The 10,202-nt window shown below is 41.8% G+C and overlaps 1 protein-coding gene across 2 annotated transcripts in view; it reads left to right on the top strand.

The window, feature by feature from the left end:
* Positions 1-3,724: 3,724 nt before the first annotated feature.
* The window catches only part of GPD2 (glycerol-3-phosphate dehydrogenase 2), a 1,314,993-nt gene continuing 1,308,515 nt past the window's right edge, over positions 3,725-10,202 (top strand). For both annotated transcript variants that reach the window (XM_086956671.1, XM_086956673.1), the window contains exon 1: positions 3,725-3,895. The gene's annotated coding sequence lies outside the window, so the exon portion shown is untranslated. The remainder of the gene's footprint in view (positions 3,896-10,202) is intronic.

Below are 10,202 nucleotides of genomic sequence, written 5' to 3'. Positions count from 1 at the left end.
CCTTCCGTGCGGCCGCGATTTTTCCCGTGTGCGGCCGCCGGACGAACACGGGCGGGCCATGACGAACCCCAGCCGTCATCAGCACACGAGCACCGTAGTGCATGACGGCTGGGGTTCGTCACCAGCATGGAAGGGGTTAACAAATTTAGCGTAGTACTCTCCCAACCCAAGAAAGGAACGTAAAGCATCCTTGTCCTGAGGCTTACTGGCATTTTCTAGATTACTGATGATATCCTTTTTAGGAAAGATCCCTTCCTGAGTGATTTTATGACCCAAATAGTCAATTTCTTTAACAAGAAATTTACATTTCTCTTTGCTCACAGTCATGCCTTTGCTGCTAAGAATTTTTAAGACTATTTCCAAAGTGACATTGTGTTCATCAATAGACTTTGCAAAAATTAAAATGTCGTCTTGAAAAGACTGGACACCTTTCGCACCATGGAACAAATTTTCAATTAATTTCTGGAAAACGCTGGCAGCGGATGCCAGACCAAAAGGCATCCTCAGGAATCTAAATAACCCAAACGGAGTTATAAACGCCGTCAGATCTTTAGAATCCTGATCCAGAGTGACTTGATTGTACGCTGCCTTTAAATCAATAATAGAAAAAAAATTTGCTCCATTTACAGCAGCCAACATTTCCTGTATTCTGGGCAAAGGATATGTTTCTACTACAATGTTTTTATTGAGAGATCAAAGATCTACACACAGCCTAATTTCTTGGTTCTTTTTAAGAGCAATAACGATAGCCGAAACCCATTCAGAGCTATCAGTAGGTTCTATGATACCTTGAGAACAGAGACCGTCCAAGTGCGACTTAAGCTTGTCTCTCACACCCAACGGTACCATGCGAACCTTGTGTTGTACGGGTAAAGCTCCTTTTTTAAGTTTGATCCTGTGTGAAAAGCCTTTGACCTCCCCCACAACATCTTCAAAGACATTCTTATACTTATTGAGAATAGGAGAAATAGGATAATCCAAAGAGACACTGTGAACAGGCATTTCTCTCAACTGAATAGGATGATCAGATCCAGGACATAAATTGATGCCAAGTTTACAAAGATCATACCAACCAACAATGTTCTGCCCATCAATTGCGACATAAATTTTGGTAAAAATGACACGGGACTCAAATTTTAATGAGTCTTCAAAGAAGCCTAGCATTTTGATCTTAAAATTACCAAAAGCTTTAGGATTAATATCAGATTTGGCCAGTTTGACACCTTTCCATTTCTCATAAAAGAAAACATCTGATAAAATGGTCACAGGCGAACCGGAATCAGCCATAGCTTCAAAGGCTATTTTCCCAACATGAACTATCCCTAAGGGAGCTTTGAAGGGAAGGGAAACACTATTTATGTGACTGTCAAAGGAATCATCATAAATAGTAATGACTAAATTCTCCAAATCATCATGAATGCAAGAAACACTGGAAACAGCGGTGTCAGATCTACCGCCCTTCCTTTGAATCCTACAAGAAGATGCAAGATGACCAATCTTACCACACTTAGTACATTTCCTCTTGAGAGCAGGACACTCTGGAGAATTCGCCAAATGTGCCTTTGAACCACACCTAAAACAGCTTAAAATTCTACCAGACTGAAAATTATTCTTATTACGCATTTGAACAGCACAAACAGAGGCATCATTAGTACACTTGTTTTTATTAGCAGCAATGACTTTAGAAGACTTAATAGATCTTTCAATCCCTTTGGCCAAATCAATTACTTCTGCCAGGGTGGGATTGCGACAAGCTAAAAGTCGTTCTTGTACCTTTTTAGCTGCACAATTAAAAACAAATTGATCCCTTAAAGCAGTATCAACATAGGCACCAAATTCGCAATTAGCAGCTAACACCCTCAGAGCTGCAATATAATCCTCAACAGATTCATCTGCTAGCTGTTTCCTCTTATGAAAAGAATGTCTTTCAATCATAACGTTAGGCTCATCTTCGAATTGTTTTTCAAGTCTAGCAACAGCTTCAACAAAAACATTCCATCCATCACCTCCTTCGACTGGTGGTGCAATGGGTATAAGGTTCTTGAAGATCTCAATGGCAGCTGTTCCCAAATAACTGAAAAGAATGGCTTTCTTTCTCTCCGCTGAAAATTTAGTACCATCAATTGCAACTATGTAATTTTCAAATGTGTCAAACCATTTTTTCCACCTAAGTTTTGGTTTGCCTGGTATTTGTAAAAATATGGAAGGTTGATTGCAGATTTGAGATGCTGCCATTTCAAACAGTAATATAAACAAATAAAATTGCAATATTATATGTGTGCAGATCACAGTAGAGGTAAAATAGCAAAATGCACTTTAAAAGTAAAGTGTGCACATCACTGAAGTAAAGAAACTGTTTTAAAATTGTGTGCACATCACAGTAGAAATAAAATAGTAAAATGCTTTAAAAATGTGTGCAGATCACAGAAGTAATGACTGCAACCAGCACAAGTGAACACGAGTGAAGTACTGAATGAAACTTAGAACACTCCAGCTTACCACACCTGCACTTGTCATTTAATGAAATAGCAGCTTGAAATAAGAGTGAGCGAATCACTGAATTCGCCAGTAAAATCTTCAAGTTGCCGCTTTAAAACGTTGCGAAGAGAACGTCGTTACGCTGTATAAATGAAGCCGATGACAGAAAACAGCTGACGGTGAATAATTAAAATGGCCGCTACGCTGCGTGAAGCGCTGCGTTTCAATGATGCGTGCTGCGTTTCAGTGATGCATATCAAATTCCAAATAGGAGCGACGTTGCGTGCTCAATGCGCCGCCGCGTTTCACCAGAACAATACGTCCCAGAAGTCCGTTGTGAATCACGGACGTCATCAAATGGGAAGAGGCAGGAACGCGATAAGATCAACTGCCACAGAGACGCTTTAGCGAAAAGCGACTGAAAATCCCCAAATAGTTCAAGATTTACAGTACCTTAGGGCTTCCAAAAGACATCACCTAAAAGGGCTTCACAAACAGCACTTGAACAGGATTGCAGCGTAAGTCCGTTTCTTTTAAATAAGTTCGTCAAAAATTTAAAAGGTGCTCAAAATCACAGTGGGTCCAATAATATTTAAAAGAACCTCGTCGCCATTGTAAAGATGCGGAGGAGGCAGTAAAGGTATGGATTTATTAAGTTTAATCCCACTGGAGCACAGAGCAAAGCGTCTAAATCAGATAAACTCCAACCGCTTCTCTGATTTAGAACACCACACATAACAACCGCTTCTCTGATTTAGAACATCACACATAACACATTCTCAATTACATGGGTAACACTCTACAATGACATGTTAAGACTCTAAAACTGAAAGAGAAGAAGGATATACCACACGCACGCTGTACGTTTTTCACCCCACTTAAAAGTCTTGCGTGTAGGTTGCCTAGGCGTTACCCAGTAGGTCATTGTTTTTGGGGCATCCTAGTTGCCGTAGCCTAAATAACTTAGCATTAGACGTGCATGCACGTGTTAGCCTCTTAGAAATATACGCTCACAGGGCTCTGTACAATCCTAGCCGCGGCATTGCCAATGTTCAAAATGCTGCGGGCCGCCTCCGTAGAAGCTGAAGGCTGAAGTATCCGTTTAATAACAGCATCCACAAGCTCCCAGTAAAGTCTGCTTTAGCTCCACCCCTAGGACCGTCACGATTGGACAGGAAGCTAGAGCTTCGCTAACTTTTATTGGGCGGTTATGCCGTCAGTCTTGTGATACTGCTCCTGCACTTCCGCGTTCAGGCTGCCCATTCGGAAGACAGGTTTAGGGCTCAGTTGAGCAGGTGGTACTGGTGCAGCAGAGGTGGCTGTCCGCTAGCTCCCAGAGCTAAGTTAGGCGCACGCAAGAGAGAGGAGGCGGTGGTTTCCGGTGAGAGTAGCGGAGCAGAGCCTGCGGGGCTTAAGTGTGAGTACCCTCCGCATGCCCACTGTCCATACTTTATACCATATATACCCAAGATGTTGCTATCACCATGTTCTTCCTAGGGTACGACAACTCTGTTTGCCACTTGCTCTGTCCACTGCTTGTCATCCCGGCAAACTGTTGATCACAATGTCAGGGAGGGCCAGTGCTGTACTCAGGCAGGACTTCCTCTACACTAAAGTACAAACCTGCGTTCATCCTGCCTCAGAGCCAGGCCAGGTCTCTGTCCACTCCATGGCTAGATAAGCCGTCAGATTCAGAGTCTAGACGCGAATATGCTTATTTCATGATCAGCCCACGGCACGCCTTACTTAAAATAGCTTCAGGCAGGCACCTTATCCAAATGAGGTAAAGATCACCTTCCAACCTACCCTGATCATCAGCATACATACTTAAGGGGTAGAACACCACCACCTGGCCCATAGCTCTTGCCAACCACCGCTCAGCCCCTCTCCTGTCAACTTGTCCACTGGTCACCATAGTGTCTCATCACCATCCTACAGTCGGTGTGTTGCGACGATGCAGCCCACTTTAACATGTTGCCACCGCACGTCCCATTCCATCGTCTCCTAAGGTAGTGACATATTTACTGTGAAATTCAGTGTACATTGAACCATATTCCTCTGATAAATATTGGTAAAAGTTCGGTTTTGGTGGGCTCACTTGACAAAACAATTTTTAATGAATCTTACTTTTTAAACTGTATTACGCACTACAAACATGATCTTCTCCTAGCGCACCTCCCGTTTCCAATTAGTCTTGTTTAAATGAGTCAGTATTTCTGATTGGTAAATATACCTTTTCTACTTAGCAAAAGTTAAGTTCTGTGGGAGTACCAATGTAAAGTATCCCACAGCGAGCTAATAAAAATATTTGTGTATAACCCCACCCTGTTCCGTTGGAAATTGCAAAATGTTGGCATGTGTGACTGAGCGAACGGCTGCACTCCGGATTGTAAGGTGCATGCTTTTTGAGAAGCACACAGCGAAGCAATTCATAAATGCACGCATTTTTGTTACTTTTCCATGGAAGAAGAGAACAATTTACAAACCCCCGGTACTCACTTTAGTCTGCCCGGTTGTCATCTTTGCATTTGTTCTTTGTGGAAAGCAACTTTTCTCTTTCAAGTGTAAATGGGCACATCACCAGCTGGCACTGGTTTCTGTGTTCTTAAGGCTCGGGTTAGGCTAAATGTGCTTTGAGCACACGTGAATTTTTTGAGACAGCCGATGACTCATATTGTAAAGTTTTATGAGGAAGTCCTTTATTGTCAGTTGTGAAACAGATTTCAGAACTACTCTTGGCCGCGGGGTTGATTATATTGACTGTTGTTAGTGCTTATATACAAGTTACGCATGATGCCAGACTATATAGCGTCTTCATCGATTTCATTGTCTGAACTTTAGTAAACGGCGTACTTAAGTGTTTTATTATGTAAACCTCTGCTTTATACAGGAGTATGTTAAAATAATTTTTTTGTGTGCATACCACCTAAGAATAACTGTTAAGCACAAGAGATTCATTTTAAGTAATGCTTGGGCCTGGCCTCATGTCAACTGTGGGCTCATGTTGGGTTGGCCCTGTACCAAACCCACTCTGCATAGCCTGCACAATGGCAGTTGGCCTCATTGTCTGGTCTATAAACCAGACTTTTTTTTCTTTATTTTCATTTTTGTAAATTTTATTTAAATGTGGGACTTCGGAATCTCCCACACATTCCCTTGCAGTAGAGTCAGTGTGCCCACCCCCATTTAACTAAAACATTTTTTTCAGGACTTGGGGAGTTGAAGCATTTCCTTCAGTGTTGCTGCCAGCAAATCACATCATTCAGTGCTGCAGTACAGCCATAAGTGCGGAAACGACTTACCGGAGAAAAAGCTCCCTCAGCCAACCAGAATGACTTATTTTTGGGACCGTGTGAATCCTTCGAGACTCCCATGGGACCAACTGGCCAGATATACCTATCATTGTATAAGGGATACCTCCTTCATGCCCAACCCGATCCCCCTCCGTAAATGCTAATTTCTTGAAAACAGCTGCTGAATAGATTTATAGCAAATCACAACAAGCATGCTTTCTGAGTAAAGTTTAGATTTTTCTGCCAAATTTGGTGTAATTCTGTTTAGACATTTTGTTTTGTATTGGAGAACAAAGGGCCCGATGTAGGTGGCCGTTTCAGGCCATTTACCGACCGGGAAATGGCCTATCGGTATGTAGGGGCCTAAATCCAAGGCCACATGTAGGTAAATCTACATTTACAGAATCGGTAAAATTACCGATTCGGTAAAATACCGAATCGGTAATTTTACCGAATCTGTAAATTCCATATGTAGGTGGGACTCTTCTGAGTCCCAAAAGCCTTAACGAATCGGTATTTTACCATGAAATCCAACTTCATGGTAAAATACTGATTCCGGTGTGCATGCACATGTGTGCATGCACACCTATGCCATGTGGCAGGCAGACCTGCCCCTAGGGCTTGTATGCCTGCCACATGGCACCCAATCCTGTTTAGGGGGTGCCAGGGGGTGTCAAAGTGACACCCCCTGCACCCTTGTGAAATTCGGTATTTGCCGATTCGGTAAATACCGAATCGGTAAAGCCTATTGATTCCTATGGGCTTTGAAGCCCATAGGAATCAATAGGCTTTACCGATACGGTATTTACAGAATCGGTAAATACCGCCTTTTACCGATTCGGTAAAAGGGAACATCTGGATTCCCTACATACCCACCCCTCACATTTACCGATTCTTCATTACCGAATCGGTAAAATTCGGTAATTTTCGGTAATGAAGAATCGGTAAATGTTACTTACCTACATCTGGGCCAAAGTTTCCTATAGAAATTAACATGGTAAATCGCCCCCCCCCCCCTTGGTGCCTGCTTGACAAACTTTCCATTAAGTGGCCAAAGCTAATCAAATTTCTTTGGGGAAAGTTTTGTGCTGATTCATTAAAAGATGCCAAAGCTATTAGCAAAAAAATGCCTTTCCCATGGAAACTCCGTCGTAACTATAACTACATAGTTCTGACTGACAATGTGCAATGGCTACACAGGGTGCAATAATGAGTTCAGTAATTGCTTGCCATACTTTAAGCGAGTCAGATTTGTTGAATGTGCACTAATTAAATGTATATAAGAAACTGGACAATCTAAAATAATGCGTATCTGTGCCCAGAGTTTTACTCAGAAGCCCATGCTAGTGGTATTAAAAGTTGGGGTTGGCAAATTCAAGGCTATCTGGTCTTGATTCCATCATGCTTCTTTTACCCGCCAGCATACACTCCCCGCCCCTTTATCTTTCACACCTGCAGGTTTTATTTCATCCTTGCTTTATCCAATTTTCATTGGTTTGCCAATATTTTATTCCTCATTCTTTCTCCTTTGTTTGCTTTTTTTTCTCTCTCAAACTCTAATGAATAAGAAATACATCCTGGGTCCTGGGTGCCGGTAGGCTGCACCTGCGGCCACTGGCTAAAAAGTAAGCAATACCCATAGCAAAGTAAAGCAGGAAGTTTTGAAACTTCAGGATGTGTTAGATTGAACGAAGGAGGCTACAAGATCCTGATAAGCTATGACAATGGAATTATGGCAATAGGGCATTAGACTAATTGCTGCTTGAGTTAACTGCTAACGACTCCCTCTCTTTTTTGATATGAGTATAATTATGAAAACTTCTGAAGTTGATCCATACAGTAAGTTTGAGAATTGCACAATTTGTGAAACAAGTGCCACTCTGGGTTCACGCTCCTGTGATATGGGAATGTCAAAACTTTAAGGTGGTATATTGCTGGTCAGTCTTTGTCAGTATGGGAAGTTTCTAAAGCTTCAAGGTGTCTGGGGAGTGTTTAAAGTTACAAATTTAAACTTCTTGAAATGTCAAATACTTTGGATGGACACTTGAAGACACCTAGAGTACCTTTCCAGACAAATTAGTTGAGCCTGAGGTGCTTGTGTAGAGTATAATGGGTTTGGCACATGGTAGTAAACATATCAATATGCCATTTAGAGCATTCCAGTTGTACATGGTAAAAGTAGTGTAGAAGATTAAAATGGAATGGCATAGGACCTGCGAGTTAGAATTTAGTGGTAGGGAAGGAAAGGGAAGATGGGTATGCTCGTTAAAACAGTATCCTCAAATGCTAGATTCCAACAGTTGCAGTTCAAAGTTTACAGAGAACACAGCATGGCTGTTTCAGAAGCGTAAGGACGAATTGACTACATACACTAGCTTCAAGGTCATTGGTTACAGGAATAACAACCCACCACCAGCCTTGAATCCTGCACAGTCTAACATTCTATAAACAACTACACAGCCTGCAGCATAAGTAACCGACTGTTAGACATGGCACGTAATGGCATCTCCCCCTTCCACAAAACAGAACACACAAACGTAAACACAAAAAACATACTTACACAAAGCAAACCACACTCTTCTAGTCAAAACATGTATCCAAAAAAGTGAACTACTAGAAAAAACAAAATGCAAAGCTCCTAAAGCAGCTTAACAGTACCTTACACGCACTTTGCAAACCTTAGAACTACATCTCTGCCTTCGGAACAACCTTTGACTGTTCCCCACCATCTACACTACTGCCGTAGACCCAAACCATATTCATACGACTTTTACCAATCTCTCAAATTTCCACTAATCCCTGCAGTGTATTCTCACAGCTTCCCGACTTGCCCTATGCACACTGACTGCACTTCTGAATTTAGAATCACTTTAGCGCTAATTTCTAGCTACCCGTCTAAGCACTTCCTCATCTATCCTGGGCATGTTTCTGAACGTTCTTGTTTCCTTCTGAGTACTTGAAACAGTGAAACTCCAGTGGTAGAATGCGATGTGTCTTAAGCTCCCACAGCTCACACCAAACTACTTGCTCAATCTTGAAACCGTTCTTCCGCGTCCAATGTACAAGATACTTACAATTTTTCTTTCTAGAAGTCGCTTGAGTTGGGGATGATGTAAAACTCTAATAATGTTTGAAACAAAACTTGCTAAAACATTTTGTATATCTTTAGAAATAAATTGGACGTCACTATCAGATGCAGTTTCATCTGGGAAACCTTCCTACACAGATACACATATATTTTTTAAAGCCTTAGGGAGGGTGGGATTCAGCAACAAACCTTCATTTTTATCCACTTGCTATACTTGTTCACCATTACCACTTCAGACATTAATAAAATTGTAAACTAATGAAAGGTCCAATGAAATCTACCACCAGTTAACGCTGTGGCCTATAAGGAAGCACTGCTTCCTGTATAGGTGCCACTTGCTATAATAATTCACCATTAACACTGCTGCAAACGTTAATAAAATTGTAAACTAATGAAAGGTCCACTGAAATCTACCGCCATTTAACACTGTGGCCTTTAAGGAAGCACTGCTTTCTGTATAGGTGCCACAGCAGTTAAGTTGCCTATCACTGGTTGCACTAACTTCATAGACGGTCACTGGAATTCTGAAGAACTTCTGCACTTGGGTAGAGGTTGACCCAAATGTTCTTCATGTACTTAATCCGCTATCTTTATGCGCAACGTTGTACGCAGTTGAAACTTATTGTACAAAACATTATCTACGTTCAACTCATCCTTAATTTCTGTGTATGGCTATACATTCTGAGGTACCATTCTATCACCCTACCAGCTTTAAAAGTTGTAAAACACATTTTCCTCAATTATTGCCAACTAATCACATTTAGTTATTCCTTCTCCCACATCAGTCTCTTGTCAATCATTCTTCTTCCTCCATCGCACACCCCAACTCCTTTTCATACTTGACTGACAATCATGATAAGCAGTCAGCTCAAACATTTCTCTCTCACATGGAATTACTTTAACATCCAACTTGTACTGCACGATGGGGACTTACTGAAAGCGGGACGCTACATAGGGAGGAACGCAGCAGACAGTGAACGAATGTGGAAGTGTGTCTTTTAGCTGACACACTGGTGCAGGGTCCCCCTTAGTCCCCGGGTTCAAACAAGTAAGGAGAATCGACACTGGAGTGAAGTAAAAATCAGATCATTTATTATCACTCATGAGCGGGGGCCTTGTCCAACAAGCACCAAGAGATACTGAAGGATGAAACACACCTAGCAATGATTACATTGGCATTTATAGAAAAGGATCACTGTTAGATCTGGGGGTCTCTAGTTGGCAATGGTATTCCCCTTTGTCCAAATAGGGACCCTTACATCTAAGTCAGGATAAGGGGATTACACTCCTTAATAATCCCTGCTCACCCCCTTGGTAGCTTGGCACGAGCAGACAGGCTTATC

The sequence above is a fragment of the Lissotriton vulgaris genome, chromosome 2_1, assembly GCF_964263255.1.
Source record: "Lissotriton vulgaris chromosome 2_1, aLisVul1.2, whole genome shotgun sequence".
NCBI lineage: Eukaryota > Metazoa > Chordata > Amphibia > Caudata > Salamandridae > Lissotriton > Lissotriton vulgaris.
This window is presented reverse-complemented; position numbering and strand designations above follow the sequence as displayed.